This window comes from Eumetopias jubatus, unplaced genomic scaffold, assembly GCF_037043125.1.
Source record: "Eumetopias jubatus isolate StellerSeaLion01/CBP00866 unplaced genomic scaffold, mEumJub1_p1.0 scaffold_16, whole genome shotgun sequence".
In the NCBI taxonomy this organism is placed as follows: domain Eukaryota; kingdom Metazoa; phylum Chordata; class Mammalia; order Carnivora; family Otariidae; genus Eumetopias; species Eumetopias jubatus.
The window spans coordinates 91,639,775-91,662,039 of record NW_028274822.1 but is presented as its reverse complement, the minus strand read 5'-3'; the positions used below and the strand labels follow the sequence as shown (position 1 = coordinate 91,662,039).

The 22,265-nt window shown below is 46.5% G+C and overlaps 1 protein-coding gene across 1 annotated transcript in view; it reads left to right on the top strand.

Annotated features, from left to right (window-relative positions):
* TMEM132D (transmembrane protein 132D) overlaps positions 1 to 22,265 on the top strand; it is a 547,747-nt gene that overhangs the window by 79 nt on the left and 525,403 nt on the right. The window lies entirely within an intron of this gene.

The following is a 22,265-nucleotide window of genomic DNA, read 5'->3' as shown; positions in this document are numbered from 1 at the left end:
GTGAGGGACGCCGCCGCCACCTCTGGCCCGGGACTAACTTTGGCGGGAGTGAGGGTGTGGGGGTGTGCGTGGCTGGGGTGGCTGGGACGGAGGGCGTGGGTGCGGTGTGCGCGTGTGCACGCGCGCGGGCGGCCCCTTTGCAGCAGGTGCCTCCCCGGAGGACTTGGCGGGGAGGCCCTGGGAGACACTGCCAAGGGACACGAGGAAAAATAGCCCTGAATTAGGGGAGGGGGCCGTGGAGAATCTGGGAAGGAGAGGTGGGTTCCGGGAGGGCTGGGCTACAGGTCCGCGGAGGGGACTTGGAAGGACCTGGAAGGGCCGTGGAGGGTGCGCTCGGCTTTCCCTGCCGGCGCTGATTCTCAGAGCAGTCCCGTGTATGGGAATGTATTCAGTGCCGGGGAGGAGGCTGCCAACAGGGCCCGCCGCTTAGCTCGGAGCCTGACCCCAGGTCCCCTAAGGCAGCCCTGAGGGCTTTTCTGCGCAGGTTCTCCCCTCCCGCCGTCCCTGTCTGCTGGTCGGCCCCTGCTCCCGCACGGTTCCACGCGGAGTTCCAACCCTAACTTGGCACCTGAGTTATGCCAGCAGGGCCCTGACCCGAAGCTGGGAGCAGAGGCATTCCTCATGCGCCCCCTCCCCGTCAGTCGGCACCGCAGCCTGTCACTGGCCCAGCGGGGCTGGAAGCTCAGGACGCTGATTCCTTGAAGAGAGATTATGTGATTCACGAAGGAGATGGTAGAAAGTACCAGCAATTCTTTCTCCTTATTGATCCGGACTCTGTTTGTGTGCGGTTCCCTGTGAGCGCCTCCTTTCCTACAGGGCAATCTGTGAGGAGGAAAGTGGAGATTCTTACCAGGCTCCAGTGTGTGCCCCCAGATCCCTGTAAACAGATTTCTCTGATGAGATTTTTGGGGCTGAGATCTCTCTCAGAAACGTCAAAACCACTTGTCATGCACAACGGAGTCTTTTAATTACAGGAATTTTCTTCTGTGAATTCTTCCAGATTCACGGAGGTTACAGTGCCTGGGATCTGATAGTAGAGATTCACTTGCTGGGGTTTGTGCTGCTGTGGTTTGAGGGAGGGGAAGCTTGCTCACCCTGCCCGCCGCCTTCTGGAGTGCTGGGCTAGTGGGTTCACCTCTCCTAATTAGGAGGAGCAATCCCGAGGCCCAGAGCCTCCGGGATTTATGATGTGCACAAGAAACCAAAGAAAAGGTTGATGAATTCAGTGAATCCGAGCCAGGCAGGCGTGAGGTTAAAAAAAAACAAACCCTAATCCTTGGCAACAGCAGTCCAGCAGACTTGCATATCGGCTGCAAGGCATGCTTTTTATTGGTTGTCCCCTGATTTTCTAATAGGAACAGACTTCTCTGTTTTTATGCTGCAATAACAAGGTTTTATTAAGAAAGCTACAGGATAGCTTGGTAAATATGACCTAACTATCGTGTCTCCTTGGGTATGTACATCGTTCTGTTACTGATTTCTTTATTAGGCTGAAGAAAACTGTTATTACTCCTGATGCCTTTGAACTTTTTCAAGTGGAAACCCTGAAAATGTCCTTAAAGTGGGGGCCTCTGTGATGTGGAGGTCTCAGCTCATCTGTGATGCTACCGGCCCGGCATGTGACATATTTTGTGTGTTGAATGTAGACACCCTAACTCAGCCACACTGTTGAGAAGTGACTCGGTTGTGTGTGGCTTTTCGGACAGAGCGAGCGAGCGTAGTGCTGAGCCAGGGTCCGTTCCGAGATCCTTCACGCTATACCCAGGAACAAGAAAAAGTTCGACCCCTCTAATGCGTGCTGTATAGAACCTCCTGGTGCAGATGTGATTTCTAAATGCAGGGATGGTTTGTTCTGTTTCCCCTGTGTTTGCATCACTTTTCTCTCTAAGATTCTCTGACCCCCCCCCGAAAGTTTTAGACCAGCTTGACATCAAATATGGACTATATTTAAAAGTATTTTAATTGGGAGCCAACATACGCATACACATAATCCAAAGTGCCTAGTTGGTCTGGGGCTGATAGAAAAATGATTTCCAAATATTAAATGTCTGCTTCAGCATCTTACTGTTTTTATTGTATTGCCTTCATTCTTTCCAAATAGGAGACCTTGAATGAACAGAAATGCACATTTTAATTCCAGGCTGATTTCCTTGAACCTCACATATGTTTACATTTCATGAGCAGGAAGTGATTGGTCACAGAGCAAACCCACTCTTATACAGATCTTTTGAAAAACAAATAAAAAGAAATCTTCATTGCTTGTACTTCTACCCGCAGGGACCTAGAGATGATATTATGCAATCAAAAAGTTCCCAGCAACGTTGTCCTATGGTCCCAACCTTTTCTGGAGAATAGCCTTAATGTGGAGCTGCCGGAGAGCTTGTGGCTTGTGTCTCCTGTGTAGGGTCTAGTCTTGTTGGGAACTTTAATTTTTAAAAAAATTTTTTATTTATTGGAGAGAGAGAGAGGAGAGAGAGAGAGCACAAGCAGGGGGAGCAGCAGAGGGAGAAGCAGACCCCCCTGAGCAGGGAGCCCAACGCGAGGCTGGAGCCCAGGACCCCGAGATCATGACCTGAGCCAAAGGCAGACACTTAACCAACTGAGCCACCCAGGTGCCTCTCTTGTTGGGAACTTGATGTGAACCAGAACTGGCCCAGCCTGCAGATGTGTTTTTATGCATCGCTGTTCATTTTGAGGGAGGGACAAGAGTATGGGAAGTAGGGGCTGACAAGACAAATGGATAAGAACACTGGACGTGGGCAGAGAGCAGGCAGTTTTCATGCACAAGATTAAGAAGGTTGCCACGCTTAGGCCACTTGTCATGACCTTCACCTGCATCCTGCAGAGTTAGTTTGTTCTCCTACAAAGGCCAGTGAGGAGCGGACCCTCAGAGCCCCAGGGAATCCAGGGAGAGGACCTGTTGCCCCTGTCTCACACCTGTCTCACGGACCCTGTCTCAGGGTTGTGCGGGCCAGGTGCTCTGCCTGCGCCCGGCGGAAGGTGGCGAGCATTCTGAGCAGTGGCTTTTTTAGCGCATCTTCCTGCAGAGTGTGTTTCTGTGTGTCTGACTTCCATCTTAGGTCAGAAGGGAAGCATCAGGTGGCAGAGTACCACCTCTGTTGAGGGTATGTCCGGGAAAAGTCCAGTACAGCCCTGAACTGGAAGGAGCTTGGGTTTACGGTGACACCTATTCCAGGCTTTCAGGGGAGGAAGAAATATCTAGGAGGGAGCTTACTGGTGTGTATGTGAGAGACAGAGAGAGACAGTGAGACTTCATTGCTTACATTTAAACAGTGTCACCATTAAAGGCCAGGGAACAGGGGGATCGTTACCTTTCATTTTCTCTGAATAAAGTTAAGTAACAAAAACAATTTCATAAAAAATTCTTATTTTTTTATGAAAGGTAGAATTCCAAGTATGAGGATCTGTTTAATTTAGTTCCATTCTGAAAGCCAAGAAAAAATGAAAAACAAATCAAAACTCCAAAAATACCCTATTGCAGGAGCTTATACTACCTATATTTCTGTCTCGTCTATCCATTTATCTACTCACCCTTTTATTCAACCAGTCATCATCCATCCTTTTGTTCATCAGTCTGTCCATCCATCCATCCACCCACCCCCCCATCTGCCCATCTACCCATCCATCATCCATCCACCCATCCCTCCATCTATCCATCCATCCATCCACCCATCCACCCATCCACCCATCCACCCATCCACCCATCCATCCATCCATCCATCCATCCATCCACCCATCCATCCATCCATCCATCCATCATCCATCCATCCATCCACCCATCCATCCATCCACCCATCCATCCACCCATCCCTCCATCTATCCATCCATCCATCCACCCATCCATCATCCATCCATCCATCCATCCACCCACTCACCCATCCACCCATCCGTCCATCCATCCACCCATCCATCCATCCATCCATCCATCATCCATCCATCCATCCACCCATCCATCCACCCATCCCTCCATCTATCCATCCATCCATCCACCCATCCATCCATCCACCCATCCATCCACCCATCCCTCCATCTATCCATCCATCCATCCACCCATCCATCATCCATCCATCCATCCATCCACCCACTCACCCATCCACCCATCCGTCCATCCATCCACCCATCCATCCACCCATCCATCCATCATCCATCCATCCATCCATCCATCCATCCACCCATCCATCCACCCATCCCTCCATCTATCCATCCATCCATCCACCCATCCATCCATCCACCCACTCACCCATCCACCCATCCGTCCATCCATCCACCCATCCATCCATCCATCCACCCATCCATCCATCCATCCATCCACCCACCCACCCACCCATCCATCCATCCATCCATCCATCCATCCATCCATCCACCCACCCACCCACCCACCCACCCACCCACCCACCCACCCACCCACCCACCCACCCACCCACCCACCCATCCATCCATCCATCCATCCACCCACCCACCCACCCACCCACCCATCCATCCATCCATCCACCCACCCACCCACCCACCCACCCACCCATCCACCCATCCATCCACCCATCCATCCATCCACCCATCCACCCATCCACCCATCCACCCATCCACCCATCCACCTATCCACCCATCCATCCATCCACCCATCCATCCATCCATCCATCCATCCACCCATCCATCCACCCACCCACCCATCCATCCATCCATCCATCCATCCATCCACCCATCCATCCATCCATCCATCCATCCACCCACCCATCCATCATCCATCCATCCATCCTCCCATTCCTCCCTCCATCCATCCATCCTCCCATCCCTCCCTCCATCCATCATCCATCCATCCATCCATCCACCCCCCATCTGCCCATCTACCCATCCATCCATCCTTCTATCCATCCATCCACCCCCCATCCATCCATATATCCATCCATCCACAAATTACCACAGACCTGGTAGCTTAAAAACAACAGAAATTTATTCTCACAGTTCTGGAGGCCAGATGTCCAAAATCAGTCTCCCTGGGCCAAAATCAAGTTGTCAGCAGAAGGCTCCAAGGAAGAATCGTGTCTTCCCTCTTCCAGCTTCTGGCAGCTGGCTGCCTGCAGACCTAGCGTCCCGGCAGCATCACTACCAACCTGCAGGCGGGTGGCTTCCCGCCTCTCTCTGCTCTGTCCTCGTATCATCATCTGCTCTCCCACCACCTTCCTTTAGAAGCCTACTCTTGCGCTGAGGGACCACCGGAACAATCCACATTGTCTCCCATCTTACCTCAATCACATCTGCAAAGATCCCTCTCTCCCTTTCCCCCCAAATAAGGTGACATTCAGAGGTTCAAGGGATTTGGGCATACGTATGTTTTGTGTGTCCCTTTTCCAACCTTTTATAGGGGTGACATCCTAAAGCTATATTCTGTCTCCTGTTCTAAGTTTTAAGTTCCTCTAGGGGCCATGCTGTGTATTTTCCTATCTGGTTTCGATTTCTCTCCAGTACATATAGTATGCTCCTTTGGACATTGCAGAGGCTTAGTCAATTTTCGAGTATGCTTAAGACTGTGGAATACTGCTAAAAGAACCTCTGCCCAATGGTAAAATGACTTGATTCTGTTTTTCCTCCTGGTTAATCAAAGTGCTGTAGGAAATACTTTGGTCAATCATAGTAACAGCTAACTTCTTGAGTAGTTAGTGTATGCAAGCCACTGCGCTGAGTGATTGATGAAAATGATTTTGGGGGGAATTTTCAGATAAACCTAACTGGGTAGGGTTTGTTATTAGGCCCATCTTACAGATGCAGAAAGTGAGGCTCAGAGAGTAAGTAACTTGTCCAAGATCTTACAACCAGAAAGTGGCAGCATCTGAATTCTGATTAGCCCATGCCGCCAGCCCACCTCCGTTCTGCCTGTGGTTCTATGTCGTCCCTAAACACGAATCCATTCCTACATGGTGCCGCCCTTGCTGTTGGTTCAATGCACAGAGGCTTCCATTGGAGTTTTTGCTCAGAGCCTAGGGTATGGTTGGCGCTCCACAGAACACAAGGGCTGGGGCGCCGACCCCCACCCTGCAGAGTGAAAAGTCCACTTGTAACTTTGACTCCCCAAAACGTCACTACCTACAGCCCACTGTTGACCAATAACATACACGGTTGATGAGCACGTATCGTGCATGTTGTATGTATTACTTACCGTGTTCTCACGTTGCAGTCAGCTGGAGAAAGGAAAATATTATTGAGGAAACCATGAGAAAATACAATTTCAGTACAAGACTGTATTTATCGAAAAAAATCCACACGTAAGTTCAAACCTGTGTTGGACAAATGGGTAAAGGAACGTCCCGTTCTTTAATTTCCTCCGCCTTAATTTTTCCAGTCGAAATCAGGAACGGTCCCTAAAAGGGGCTACAATGTAGATTTTTAAAAATGCCTTAAGCAGTTATTTGCTTATTTTATTTTTTAATATTTATTACTGAAGTGTGGTTGCCGCACTGCGTTCTGTTGGTCTCGGGCGTACAGCACGGCCAGCCGAGCCCTCTGCACGCCGCCCAGCGCCCACTCTGACCGAGGCAGTCACGAGACAACGTTGCGCCCATCTAACTGACTGAATTCCCCACGCTGTACTTTTCATGCCCGTGACTTATTTACTTTAAAACTGGAAGTTTGTACCTCCTAAACTGTTAATCCCTTAATCTCTTAAAATACAGATTTTAATTCCCAGACTGTCAGAGAGGGTGAGGGCGGTGATCTGATGGTGTGAAGTGTTAACTAGCATTCTAACGCGCAGAACCAGCCTAACTAACGTGCTCGGGCCCCGGGGGAGGGGAGGGCCAAGGTGTGGCCCCCAGGACTGGATGCAGGGGTGGCTCCTCGGAGAAATTGTAAAGAATGAGAGAGAAGCACGTAGAATGAAGGCAGACAGATACATGTTTCTTTGCTTTCAGAGGGAGAAGGATGGGTCCTGTGGACATGTGGACCTGTGAGTTTGACTTTGGTGCAGACCACAAGCTTGAGTGACCTTGAGGGAGGTGGTGGTCACCAGGACCCGCCGTGCACTTGTCCCGGAATGAGACCAAAGGCTCAGGATATACCTATATCACTTTTGTCATTTATTAAAGAAAAACCTGCTTCTAGGAAGGAATAAAGGGAACACCCAACAGCCTGAAGCCAGGTCTTCTTCACTTCTGTTATTGGATGCTGGTTTTAAAGGTTCCTTTTAAATAGAAATACTGCCCAAGACTCCCGCCGCTTCCAGAAATTGTCAGACTTTGCAAAGGTGGAAGGTCCTTGAATTTAAAAGTAAACAAACTGCTGACAGTTTGACGCAGGAAAATAGAGACTCAAGTGCATGTTGTCAGAGCAGATAGAACAACAGTGGCCAACGTAAGAAAGTATGTTTGAAAGAGCAGAAAGGATCTGAGCCTCCCTCCCTCCACAGTGAAGTGTGTAAATGGAGATTTGGATACGCCTTTGCAGAGACAGGCAGTTGCAGAATTTTTAGCTCTTGGTGACATGTTCTTTTGTGCATGTGAGAAACAGGAAGTTCTTTTGTTGATGGGGGCATCGCGGACCAGGTTCACCTAGTGAAGAAGACTACAGTCAGGTTTCATGGGCGTCCTTGTGTTTGTTGATGTTCCTCGGGGGGAGAGCTCTCCTGGCAGGCGGAGGATGCTGTCGTTAGCAGGTACTGGACACGCTCTCTTAGGACATGGTGGCAGGGGGAGATTTTGATTCCCTCCCCTCGATTCCTCCACCCGCCGCATCCCTGGTCACCCCGGATGCCTCCCTCCAGGCAGGTGCCACGGGGCAGGCCCCACCCCTCGCCGCAGCAGAAGGCATGCCACTCCGGGAGCTGACGTCCAGCAACAGAGCAAAGACTTGGAAGAACGTATGTCGACAGGCATGTTTTCTTGGCCCCTCTCTCCTTCCTCACCGTAGAAAATATTTTTTTCACGGGGAGGGGGAGGGGAGGAGAGTGTAGAGTGAGCTTAGATGTTGCTATGCTTTGAGCTGCTCCGAGCCACTTCACTCCAATGCGAGGGAGAGACCATGTGAGATTTTCCCAGATGTACTGGGGGTCTCCTCAGAGGAGCACCTGCCCTGGATCTCTGGGGGAGATGCAGAGGAAACGTCTGTGCGCGGAGACCAGGCAGGATGCTCCTGAGGGCTGGTGGGAGCCACAGAATGTTTCCGTGATCGGCCAGGTGTGGTGCAGATGTGGCTGGGGGGTGGGTGGTATGGGCGACCCCAGGGGGCCTGAGGTTAAGACCGTGGAGGCGTAGCCATGGTCCTTGTGGACGGACCGCAGGACACCAGATGCCATGTGGACACATGACGAACTCCAGTGGAAATGAACCGTTCCAGAACTTAGACATGGTCCCTGGAATCATTGGGGGGGGCAGTGTTGACAGAGCCTTTGTTGGAAATGAGGACTCCAAATAGGAATGAGGTCCCATGACGTAAAGATGAAGAAACGTGCATTTCTGGCTCCCTGAGGCTGGGGACTGAGGTCGGCCTTCTCTCAGCCCCCCCCGCCCCTGACACAATGAAGAACACACATGGGCTGCGCTGGGTTTGGTGGGTCTGGGCGCTCGATGGTGGCGGATGACGGGGGGTCAGTCTGCGGGGGCTGGTCCCAGGGCTCCGAGGCTGTCCTTCCCAGGGGAGCTGAGAACGCAGACGGGATGCTCATTCTCACTGGAGAGGGGCAGGTGCACAGCACTGCCGTCCGAACACGTCCCGAGGTGGGCGCCATCTCACATATGGGGTAAGCAGCACGCTGACCCCAGGGCCGGCCGCAGGTGCCAGTCGGCGAACTGCAGTAGACAGGTGCCGGGGAGCGGGGAGGGGGCTCCGGCTTCCTGTGAAGATCAGCTTAATGTGGCCCGGCAGAGCGGAGGGGGGTTTTAAGGATTTTTGTCTGTTAGAACACCATCCTTTTCCTAAGTGTCTTTTCTAGGAACTATTTCTTAGGTCTTAGGACCAGTCAGTGGGGGAGGGGACGGGAGCGGTGTTTATCCTGAGAAATGGTTTGCACTTTATCCTGTGAACACCATAAATTTTGTAAGTGAATTTCTAAGTGTCTCTCTTTACTTTAACTCCTAGGACTCTCTGAGCCAGATTTGCTCTTGTAAGTGTAGGAACTTAAGAGATGCCTCTTAGGCATCAGCTTTATCCTTGGCCATACCTTAGTTTCCTGCCCCTGTTCTCTTCCTGTCTGCCTCCATGCCTGCTTCTCCGGTCCCACAGCATTGCTGTTTGTAACCTACTTCAGATTAATTTTGAAATGCGGGAGAGGTAGAAATAATCTCCCTGCCCGAGGATGACTGTCTCCCATTTTGATGGGTCTCATTCTTACTGTTTTCTGTGGATTGTTTAAATCGTTGTGTTCATACTGTGGATGGTCCACATAATTTGGGTTTTGGACTTTTTGAGTTCATGTGTTTATATAAATATTCATGTTTCAAAAACCTACTATGAACATATTTTTTTTAAGCTTTTTTTTTAAAGATTTTATTTATTTATTTGAGAGAGAGAGAATGAGAGGGAAGAGGTTCAGAGGGAGAAGCAGACTCCCTGATCAGCAGGGAGCCTGATGTGGGACTTGATCCTGGGACTCCAGGATCATGACCTGAGCCGAAGGCAGTCGCATAACCGACTGAGCCACCCAGGCGCCCTATGAACATATTTTTAATGTATGTACCATAGCTTAAAGGTTTTAGCTCTTGTTGGGCATTTCCGTCATTTATTGTTTTCCATTATTATGAGGAAGTAATTACCTTTGTGCATGATGTTTGCTTTGAGTTACATTCTTAGATAGATTCATGGTTATTTAATGACTGGGCCAAAAGAGTATGGGTAGACGTTTTGCTGCCATGCTCTTTCCTAGAAGGGCTGTACCTTTTTGCACAGGTCTGAGCAACATGTGAGAGCATCAGTTCCGTGGAACGTTGACGCCCTTGGTGGCGGCAGGCGTCCACGACCTCTGCTGAGTGTCTCCGTGTCCCTGGAAAGTATTCTCAGTGCGTCATGGAGAAAGTCACTCCTCTTGGAGGAGATGACCCGTAATGGCCCGAAGCTCTGTCCGTTTTCCCCAAAGTGTGGTCCAGCGCCCTGAGATTGGGGGCTTTGCCTCTCGGAGGCTGAGGGGTTGCTGTGTGTGAGGTGACAGAGTCTGTGGCCAGAGAAGATCTGGAGTTGTTCACGGCAGCACTCCCCGGGCTGCAAGCGAGGACCTCAGTTGGCAGGTGGCGTGGACATGGAGACAACTGTGGTGTCAGGCCACAGGAGGGACAAAGAAGACGTGTCTAAGAATGGGGTGGGGAGGAAGCTGTTTAGTCAGCGGGGGAGAGGAGGTCCCCTCTAGGACGTGCTGTTCGGGAATCAGCACCACAGTGGGGAATAAGAGCAACAGGTGGAGGTTCCAGTTTGGAATTCGTGGTTCTGTGACTGATGACATCTGAGAGACCCCTGCTGCCCACATGCAGCGTGAAATACTCCGGTTCAAACTGCAGTCTACCTAGTTCTGAGTTTTTATGTCCAGCAAGGAATGTCACCGGTCCTGGGCACCGAGGGCCGTTGTTTATCTAACAACGAGATAGGTTCCGAAGGCACAGAAATGAGTATGAAATCAACTCTGCCCTCAAGGGGTCGCAGTTCAGTGTGGGAAAGGGTCCCAATCCTGTTCTGGCCCCGCACCCTCCTTCGGGCACCCGGGGTCCCAGGGGCTGCATGCTGCTGCTGCTCCCCAGGGCTCCCCCGAGAAGCAAACAGCAGCTCCTGAGCCAGCCGCAGAACCCTGACACAGAGAGATAGATGCCTGCCCGGCTGGTTACTAGGACTCTAGCCTCCTCAGCTCGGGCAGGCCCCTCGGAGGGCATCTGGAGCCGCTGATACATGTTCCCGCCCTTGGGATCCAGAGTGATTCTCATCTTGTTGGAATCGATGCGTGACACCCCTGACGTTGCGGGACTCATGTCGGAGCGTCTCACCTTTGTTCTGTCTTCCCAGGGGGACCCTTCCTGGTGTCTCTGGCATTCCTTGCCACGGTGTTGGTAAAGAAGTGCTCAAGTAATGGCTGATTTGATTTTGGTTTTTCTAGGCAACCCCTTTGCCTTCTAGGGTTTGAAAGTATTCCTGGTGTCTCTTTGAGCAGGAGACCCTCAAGAGGAGCAACGGTTCCGTTTTATCACCCCAAAGGCCTCTGGATTACTGTCCTCAGGCAGCATTTAACAGATGCTGTAAGGGACGAAATGAAAGCAGGTCTTCGGCTGCGAGATCCTCCCTTGGAATATAAAGCACAGTGTGAGACTGTCTCCAGGAAGTTGTGGACTGACTGGACACCTTCCACCCGAGTTTTATTTATTTAAAGAAACACTTTGTAGCAATAAATAATTAGGCATATTTTGGTTGCAGGCTCAAAATGAAAATCGGAGATGGCCCAAGGGGTACCTTAGTGAGGATAGACCAGCTCTGGTGTAGGAATAAGCAAGTGCCTATGTCTCAGGGGCTTCACTTGATTGAGAAAGGTTTATTTCTTATCCACTGAGAGTCTAGCTGACCCACATCCACCTTGTTGTGCCATTTGGGGCACATACATGGCTTCATGGCTTATGCCCACATCCCACTGACCAGCGCTTAGAAACACGTCCCCCATCTAACTGCAGGGAGGACTAGAAAGTATCGAGCAGCATGCGTACATCTGGTAAACGCTCGTGGTCTCTGCCAGAAGGGAGAAGGAAACATGTTGGTTCACATAACTGAAATTCTGTGGGCATATTGGCATCAGGTAAGGCTTGATCCAGGTGCTTAGGGGATGCCAAAAGGACCTGGAGTCTCTCTGCTCCTCTTTAACTGTATTGCTTCTATTCTTAGAGACAGTGCCCTCATTTAGGCAAGACCCTTCCCAGCTCAGAATTACATCTTCTTGAAATCCACTGAAAAGAAAGCATTTCTGTTAACAGTTCCGCTAGAGTTCTGGACCTGCTCTGGATAGGCCACATTGCTCCATGAGCCTCCCTGAATCAGTGGCTGTGCCCAGGAGGATGGGATAGGTGTAGGCTGATGGGATCAGGCTGAGGTAGTGAGCTCCCCCTTTGGAGCCTCGAGTGGGAATCCACCCAGATCACCTGTATGAGAAAGGGGAGGGCATGATATATATCATTTTAAATACTGTTACCCAAAAGGGGTCATGGATGCTGGACGTTCGCCATAAGAGCAATATTCCACTCTTAGGGTCGTTGTAATTCTAAACCTACTATGAAAATATTCCCAGGTTCTCTAATATTTAACCCTGAAGAGAATTTTGTATGCCTGCTCAGGTGGCTGCTCTCAGTATAGAATTGTACCCTCTCAGAGAAGTTACTCTATCCTTCCAGTGTTTCAATGTAATGTAAGCTTTTGTTTCCAATGGTTGTAATTTTTCAGAGTCCTTAATTAGATGTAAAAACTATGCACAATGGAAATTACTGCTGTGGTTAAATATTTGCATTGTGTGTTGTTAAAAGCAAGCATCAAAACATGCAATTGCTTGTTTTACAAGCATTCAATATTTTGAAATGTGAGGTCCCTGAAAACCCTGGGAATTCTCTTGGAAGGGAGAGAGCCGCTCAGATCACATCAGTTACATTTTCAGGGGAGCAGTGTCAGCATGGGAAGGGGAACGGGGTTTTGACGCACGGCCAGGTGAGGTGCAGCTCAGCCCGTCCCCGTCCCAACCAGGTGAGCCTTCTGCTTGATTTCTGGGCTTCCGGCTTCACCTTAGGGGGTCAGGTCGTTCAAAGAAGTGTAACTTGCAAATGACGCAGAGAGAGAATTTCCAAGGTGTCCCTGAATTATAGATAGCCCAATATTTACATTTTGCAAAGGAAAAGGGGTTGTAGGGTGCATTTGGGTCAAATATCTCATTTTTACTCTTCTGCGGTAATTTTCCTGGAATCATTTTAGATGTGGTAAAGAGATTTTTGGTAGGGAAAGAATATGATTACTCTTCTTTTACAAGTTAAATTGAAAAGCAGGCCTCGTGAACCTGAGGTATGTAAAACTGAGAAAGAGGGCGCATTATGTCTTCGACAGATAGAGAAGCCAAAGACTGGCCACCCCTTTCCTTATGTGTTTTATGTCGGGTGTGGCTTTCGGCGGACAGGTGTCAGGCGGTGGACTGTGGCTGCCGTAATGGATGTCTTGTCAGGATCTTGAAATTGGAGACTTTCATAAAGATGTGGATTTTCCTGCTCCTGTTGATGGATGCGCAGCACTGGTATTTCCGCGTGGTGACAGGTCATTCCAGCTAAGCAGTGGCCGCGGCCGCTGGAGGGTGGGGCCCACTCCTGTCACCACTGTCACAGGCTGGAACTGTGTGCCGTGGGGCTGAGCTCCGTGTCGGCCAGAGGTGGCGAAATGAAATGCAGACAGCAGTGCCCACATTCCTTGAAGTGTGAAGACGTCCCCTCACTCATGTGATCTCCCCGGGCCCTGGCAGCCCGGGGATGTGCGGCTCTTGCCGTGTGATGGTTACCTTGAATCTCTGGGAACTGCAGGGTTTTACGTAATGCAGTGATTTTACCTCGTTTGTTTGAAGCAGTGTCCTGGAAACAGGATGTGTGCGTGGAGGAGTGTGAGGCAGAGACCTCCGGAGATGAATTTCCTGGGGGTGTTTGAGAGCTTATGAGTCTGCAGATCCTTCTGTGTGCGTTCGCTCTTAAACGTAAAAGTTTTTTGAGTATAGTTGACACACGATGTTCTGTTAGTTTAAAGTGTACAATTGAGTCCTTAACTTGATCTCTCTAAATGCATAGTTGGCGCCGCTCATCTTTTTTGTCCGTCTGTCTGCCTCTCTCTGTCTCACCTTTGATTTTGTGGTAGAAAGGTACCCCCCCATCTACTGTCTCACTGTGATCCACTTCCCTCAGGCGTGCAGACCTCCACCGTCCCGCACCTACGGTCAGGCGGTTCCTTTGATCCAGACAGCGGAACGCTCCCACCCCATAGCTCATTAAGAGAAGTACATTTACAAGAAGAGAATTGCTCTTTGTTAAAAGAAACTACGAAAGTGGGGTACATTTATGTTGTTTTGCTTATGCCGCGGTCATAATTGTACTAATGCCAACCTGACAACCTTTCTGAGGACTGCGAATCTTACAGGAAGAAGAAACAAAAAGTTTATGTTCTGCGTGTACCCGCGTATATTTTTGCTTTAAGAAGGTTTAGTGGGGTAACGGATACGTTACTTTCAAGCTTACGCTCTGTTACGTTAGGATACAATTCTCGGAGAGACCCGGGACGGAAATAGGGAGCTCAGGAGACAGAGGAACAAGGGCACATTTCTGATTGTTAATGGGGACTTTTTCATGGGTTTTATAAACGGATGGTGGTGGGTGTCAAGTCACTCTGTTATTTATATTCCAATGGACATATTTAAGAGAGTGATGTAATGGTTTAATTTTAAATGTCAGGATTTACAGTACACTAGAAACTTTATCCTTAGCAACTGTTGAAACTCTGATGAGAAACAATAAGTATCAATTTTTAAATGTGTAAGTGGGTACATCGTTTTAAAAGGTTTCTCTTAGGAATTTAAGGAGAAATGCTCTTGGAAGACCCTTGTTTGAGAACAGGAGCTGTCAGGCCAGGCTCTGTGTGCAAGTCAGCTGAGCACATCCCACTGCCCAAGTTCCACGGCAGACTAGGGCATCAGACTAGCCTGGGATCAGACTGGGCGCCGGCAGTTTTGGAAGGGTCCCCAGGGGAAGTCAAGTCTGAGTGCCCTGTAGCAAAGCCATCAAAGGAGGGCATCTGTCAGTGTGGGCAAGAGGTAAAGTAATGATTCTGAATCCGGGCTACCCATTAGAATCTCGAGAGAAGGTATTTTGGGAGCATTGTGTGTGTGTCTGGTTAATTGAGGTAAATTTGCGTAGAGTACGAGTCACCTTTTTATGATACAAGTTCTATGAATTTTGGTAAATGCGTATCATCTTGTAGCAATCAAGATATAGAACATTTCCATCATCCCCCTCCCCCAATTTTCTTTTCTCCTTCCTAGCTGGCCCCTCCTTCGGCCCTCATCCCCCGGGAGCCACGGATCTGTAGTTGTGCTTTTTCCAGAATGTTATTTAAATGGTGTCATACACCACGTAGCCTTTTGAGTTAGGCTTCCTTCACGTAGCATAACGCGTTTGATATTCTCCCAGATCGTGGGGATATAGCAGGCGTTCACTTCTTTGCATAACTGAGGAGGATACTATAGTATGGCAAACCAGAGTTTGTTTTTCCATTTGCCAGATGAAAGACACCAGATTTGCTAATAGTTTTGGCTGTTATGAATAAATCCACTCTAAGTATTGGTGTGAATGTATGTTTCCATTTCTTTGCAGGTAAATACCTGGGGATAAAACGGCTGGGTCACGTGCTGATTGCATGTTTAACATGATAAACTTTCAGTCTGCTTTGCAAAAACGGTTGAACCTTTGGTATTGGTACCAGGGATGTATAATGTTCCAGATGTTGCACACCCTTGCCAACACTTGATATTTTCACGCTGTAATTTTATTTTAGCTATTCTAATACGTGTGTGATGATACCTCATGGTGGTTTTCATTTGCATTTCCCTAATTATTAATGACGTTGAACAGTATTTAGTGGCTTATTTGCCATCTGTATATCTTCTCTGGTAAAGTATCTTTTCAAATCCTTTGCTGTTTAAAAACGGGCAACTAATGTGGGTTGTCTTATTCCGTTTTGGAGATTATTTGTATGGCTTGGGTACACATCTCTTACCGTGTATGTGATTTGAAAATAGTTTTTTTTTTTGGTGTGCAGCATGTCATTTCTTCCTTTTAACAGGTCTTTGGCAGAGCAAAATATCGATATATATACATTTATATATATTTATATAGATGAAGTCCAATTTCCCTTTGTCTTTTATGGAATTGCTTTTGTTTTTGTATCTTAGAAATATTTGCCAAACAAGGGGTCACAAAGCATGTTCTTCTAGAAATGTAATAGTTTTGGGTTTTACATTGAGGTCTGTGATCCACTTTGGGGTCAGTTTTTGTGTGTGGTGCAATGTATGGGTGAAGTTTCAGTTTATTGCATAGAAATGTCCAGTTGTTCCAGCACAATGTGTTGTAAAGACTGTTATTTCTTAAGTTGTCTTTCTGTTTTTGTGAAGACTGTTTGACCATAAGTGGAAGGCATATTCTCGACTCTCAGTTTTGTTCCCCTGAACCATGTGTCTATTTCTTCACCAATACCACCCTGTCTTGATGACCGTTCTGTATAATGAATCATGAAATCAGGTAATGTGAATCCTCCAAATGTTTTGACTGTTCTAGTGTCTTTGATTTGCAATATACATTTTGGAACTAACTTGTCCATTTCTTTAAAAAAAAAATTCCTGCTGGGATTTTGATTGGGATTGCGTTGAATCAGCAGAAAATATACCTTTGTAATAATGAGAACTGCCATCTTAACCATAATGAGCCCTCTGATCCATGAACATGGTACATCTGACAGTTTATGTAGGTTTTCTTTGATGTTTATCATCACTCTTACCATTTTTAGCGTACAAATGCTGCACATAACTTTTAGATTTATACCAAAGTGTTCCATGTTTTTGGGGTGCTATTGTGAATATTCTTTTTAAGATTTGAATTTACAGTCTTTATGGCAATTATATAGGAACAAAATTGATTTTTGTATGTTGACCTTGTATCTTAAACTCATTTATTTTAGTAGCTGTTTTTTTGTTTTTGGTTTTTTAGACTCTTAGGTATATTTTACATGGTCAGTCATGCCATTTGCAAATATAGTTTTAGGATCTCCTTTTCGATCTGTAGGCCTCTCCCCCCTGTTCCTTTGCACAGGCCAGAAGCCCTAGGATGATGCAGAGTAAGAATGGAGATAGTTCCTGTCCTTGCCCAGTTGCCAGTCTTACACCATTAACTATGACATTGTGGGTTTCTTGTAGGTGCTTTTTATGAAGATGAGGGAGTTCTTCTCTATTCCTTATGTGTTGAGATTTTATCATAGATGGATATTGAACTTTGTCCAATCCTTTTATTGTGTTGCTGCCACAATCACGGGATTTTTCTTAGTTAGCCTGTTGGTATTGTAGATTATGTGGCTTTTCAGATATTGAATCACCTGTATTCCTTGCACCTTGGATTTTCTAATATTTTGTTGAGAGTTTGTGTGTCTAAGCTCTTTTCTATATATGTATATATCATTTTATATATATGGATAAAATATATATATATATATATATATAGATACACACACACACACACACAATATTGCCTTTAACTAGTTTTGGTGTCAGAGTCATGCTGATGTCATAGAATGAGGTGTGGAGTGTTCTCTCCTGTTCTGTTTTCTGAGAGAGACTGTATAAATTCAATGTTAGCACTTCCTTATGTATTCAGTTTAAATCATCTGGTGAAACCACCTGGGCCTGGAGGGTTTTTTTAAGAAGCTTTTAAATTGCATGTTTTATTGAATGGGTTTAGGACTATTCACATTTATTTTATATGAGGTGAGTTTTGATAGTTTATGTTTTTTTTTGATGAGTTGGTCCATTTTATCTAAATTGTCAGATTTATGGGAATAATGTTCATCGTATCCCTTTATCTGCCTTTTCATGACTGTGAGGTCTATAGTGATGTCCCGTATTTCATTCCTGCAACTAGTGATATGTTTCTCTTATCTCTTTGTTCTTGGTCAGTTTGGGTAGAGATTTATGAATTTTATGTGCTTTTTCAAAGAACCAGCTTTCACTTTTCATTTATTTCTCTTTTTTTCCATTTTAATTGAGTTCTACTCTAATTTTTATTACTTTGTTTTGTGGTTTTGGTTTTAATTTTTTCCCCTCTTAAAAATCTAGTTTCTTCACATGGAGACTTAGATCATTTTGTGAGATATTTCTTCTTTTTCTTTTTTAAAAGATTTTTATTTATTTATATGACAGAGAGCAGGAGAGCGCAGGCCGGGGGAGCCGCAGAGGGAGAGGTAGAAACAGGTCCCCCGTTGAGCAGGGAGCCTGATGCAGGACTCCATCCCAGGACCCTGGGATCATGACCTGAGCTGAAGGCAGTCGCTTAACTGACTGAGCCACCCAGGTGCCCCAAGATATTTCTTCTTTTTCTGATAAAAGCACCTAATGCTATAAATTTTCCTCTAGGCACTGTTTTAGCTCTGTCCCTCAAACTTTTATGGTATATGTTTATTTTCATGTAATTTACAGTTATTTCCCTTAATTTCTCTCGTGATTTCCTTTTTGACCTATATGTTATTTAGATATTTTGTTGTTTACTTTTGAAATATTTCAGAATTTTCCACATATCTTTCTGATACTGATTTCTAGCTTAATACCAATTTGGTCAGAGCACATACATTGTAGGATGACAATTCATTTACATGTTTGAGTATTTTTTATGTTTCAGAGTAAGGTCTGTCTTGCTAAATGCTCCTTAAGTTCTAGAAAAGAATATTATATTGCTTTTGTTGGGTGGAGTGCCCTGTAGCTATCAGTTAGGTTACTTGCTTGATAGTGTTATCCAAATATTCTATATCCTTACTGATTTTCTGTTCCTTCCATAATTAAGAAAGGAGTGTTGACCTCTCCAAATATAATTATGGATTTTTCTGTTTCTCTTCTTAGTTGTGTGAGTTTTTGCTTTATGTATTTTTGAAATTCTTTAGTTTAAGTGCATATACATTTAGGATTGCTATATATTGTAGGTAAATTTGCCCCTTTACAAACATATAATACTTCTTTTTTTCCCCTTTATATTATGGCTTATTTGGAGGTCTTTTTTTTTTTTTCCTCATCTTAATATAGGTACTTCAGTTCTTTTGTCACTGTGCATGGTATATTTTCCCCATATGACTGAGTATTGCTTTTATATGCACCACAACAATCTTTGGTTTTTAATTGGTGTGCTTAGACAATTTATGTGTCCAAAATGATGTAATTTTACATACATTTGCCTTAAAATCTGCCATCTTTTTAGTTATATATTATTCTGTCTGTTTTTTGTGCCCCCCCCACCCCCGCCTACTTTTTAGTTAATGGAGTATTGTTTACAATTGTATTTTATCTTGACTGTGGGGTTATTATTTATACTTTTAAAAAATCATGGCAGTAGCTGCCCTAAGGTTTTCAATACGGACCTCTGCTTTATCACAATCTAATTTCCAAGCAATGTTACACCACTTAACATGCAGCGTGAAAAACTCCCAACAGTAAATTTCCAATTTCTGTTACTTTAGTTTTATTAGTGTCATTTATTTTTAAATTTAAGACATGGGATAAACCCACACTATATTGTTATTATTTCTGCTTTATACAGTCAATTATCTTTTAGAGCAATTGAAAACAAGAAAAAATTTTATTCTATATCTACTTTTATTTTAACCATTTCCAGGAGTCTTCATTTCTTTGTGTAGATCCCTGCCTGATATGTTCTGTCTGAAGATCTGCCTTTGCCTTCTCTTGTCTCAGAGGTCTCATGGAAATGCATCCCTCCCTAGCTTTTACTTTTCTGGGGATATATTTATTTTGATTTCTGAAAATATTTTTACCTCTTTAAAGATGTTGCTTTATTGTCTCCTGGCTTCTGACAGGAAGCACATCGAAATCCTTATCTTTGTTTTTCTGTGTGTAATGTATCTTTTTCTTTGGCTACCCTCAAAATTTTCTCTTTATTTTTCTTTTTCTGCTCTTCAGAGATGATGTGTCAATATGTGCTTTTTCTAATTTATTTATCCCATTTGCGATTCTTGGAGCTTGTTGGTCTGTGGTTTGATGACTTTCATTATTTTTGGAAAATTGGCACTCCTAATCTCTTTCCAGATACTCCTCTTCCCATTTTTCACTCTCTCTTTCTCTTGGGATCCCAGTTCAAGTATGGCAGACTCTTCTGTGCTGTCCCACAGTCTGGATGCTCTGCTTCTCACTATTTTTTTCTTGTAGCTTGTCAGTTCCAGTAATTTCTATTGGCCTGTTTTCCTAACACCAATTCCTCCTTTGGCCCTTTTTAGTCCATGAATAAGCCCACTGAAGATTCTGCTTCTGTGTGAAGTTTTTGTTATTTTCTTACTGCTCCTGTTTCCATGACATTTTCTTTGTTCTGGGTCAATCACAGTCCCCCATCAGGCCACGAGGCTGTCACCTTTTCCACCAGCATTGACTTGCAGGGCACCTGGAGTCTCTTCCTCAGGCTCTGGCCCAGGTGAGCCAGTGCCCAGGTCCTGTCTTCTTGAAGGACATTTACTTCATGACATGCATGTCTCTAGTGAACTATTTTATGTATCCCCCAGGGTCTAACAGGAAAGAAAGCATGTCAAATTCTTTCCATAAGGGGACTTCAGTACAAGCCTTGAGGAGAGGCTGACGATCGGCATGGGAAGGGGAGGGAGGCAGATTCCTTGCAGTGGGAGCCCTGTCCTCTCCAGGTGAAGAGACGAGGGGAGGAGGTGATGCTCCCACAGTCTGGTTTCCTGGACAAGTGTTTGCTGCTGGGGCTGCCAAGAACAAAGATACAGCTGATTTCTAGGAAGCACCCCCAGACATACTGTATGGGGGTAGAAGCCGTGGCCCCACTCCGTTCCCCCCTTCAGCCTTCTGCTAGGGGCTTTCCAGCTGACCTGGGAGCCTGGGGATGCAGCCTGCAGGGGTCAGTCCCCCTGCGGTGCAGAATAGAACAGGGACTGTCAAGAAGAGCTCGGAGGTGGCAGCCATCCATCTCCCAGAGACCTCTAGTGTAACCACCTAATTAAGCAAAGCTAATTTGATTACCTCCTGCAGTGAGGAAAACACCTGTGGAGAATCTCAGTGGTCTCCCAGAGAAGGGAGGTCAGGAATGGAAGTTTAGAATTTTGGGATCTGAGCCCAGCTGCTTGAAGGTGAGTCTTCCTTGGGGGCGTCAGGTGCACATCAAAGTGAGGGGCTTGAGGAGAATGTGCATGCACAGTTATTTTGTGAGGGAGCTTTGCATCCAGGTGAGCCATCTGTTCTGAAAAGGGGGGCTCTTTGCCCAGATGAGCAATATCTTGTTTATATAAATCAGTTTTCAGGAAATTTCCTGAAGCAAACAGTGAGGTTATTTATTATTTCACAGTCTTATCGTCCCAAGTGGGAATTTCCTCGCATGGATCATAAAGTCGTTCTGACATAGACGCTCTTTGAGTCTTGGTTAAACTTTGTGGCTACAGATGGTCTCGGTTCCGAGGGCACAATTGACAGACACTGGCCTCAGTCTGTAAAATGGATCCCAGCTTCCCTTTGTCGCTCCGTGGTGGAGGATAAATGCGGGCAGCCTCACGCGTGTATTTTCAGTGCGTGGTTAATATGAAGACATTAGAAGAACTTATCTTGGCATGCTTGGAGGAGAAGCAGTTACCTGTGTGCCAATTTACAGACACCCTGGAGTCAGCTTTCTGAACAGGTTGTCATCACTGCCTAACAGCTCTGTGGGGAGGCTGCAAGATGAAGCTTGAGGTGATTGCTGTGTGCATGTGTGTGCCTGTGTATGTGTGTGTTCATGTACGTGTGCCCGTGCGTGCCTGTGTATATGCGTGTGTGCCGGTGCGCGTATGTGTGTGCACATGTGCATGCCTCTGTGCGTGTATGTGCGTGTGCATGTGCGTGCCTGTGTGCGTGTGTGTGCCTGTGTGTGTGTACGTGTGCGTGCCTGTGTGTGCGTGTGTGTGCGCCTGTGTGTGCACATATGTGTGGCTAGCAGGTAGCTTAGGCTGCTGTTGTTGAATCACTGTTTAACCCATGTCTATTTGCAGGCTGACTGTAGGAGCTGTGACCTTATTTGTCCTGAGCATTTAAGGATGTTTCTCAGCTAAGCAAATAGGAATGGATGCCTCCCTCTGCTAGCAAGCGTCTCGGAGTGTCAGCTGTTGATCAGCTAGATTTGCGACATGGATTTGGACATGGCTGGGATTTGGGAAAGGGCACAAAAATCTGTGTGTACTTCTCACCCTAGTATGGCTCTCCAGATGTGTCTGTGTTTTAGTCATGGTGAACATTCTTCATTCCATGTCAGCCCTGGAATAATGGCGGTAGTTTGTGTTCCTCTCCTGATGGGGACGGAAGGAGCGTGTTTCTTCATAAAGCTATGCCTCATCCTGGGGCCAGGGGGAGGATTCAGTGTCATTGTGGTGGGCGCCAACTGTGTTTGCACACTCAGCTTCCATTCCCATGTCTCCTACAGCGTCCTGTTTCCTTTGGGAACCACCCCCTTGTCCGTGTCAGTCCGTATAGTGAGTGTGGGCTGAGC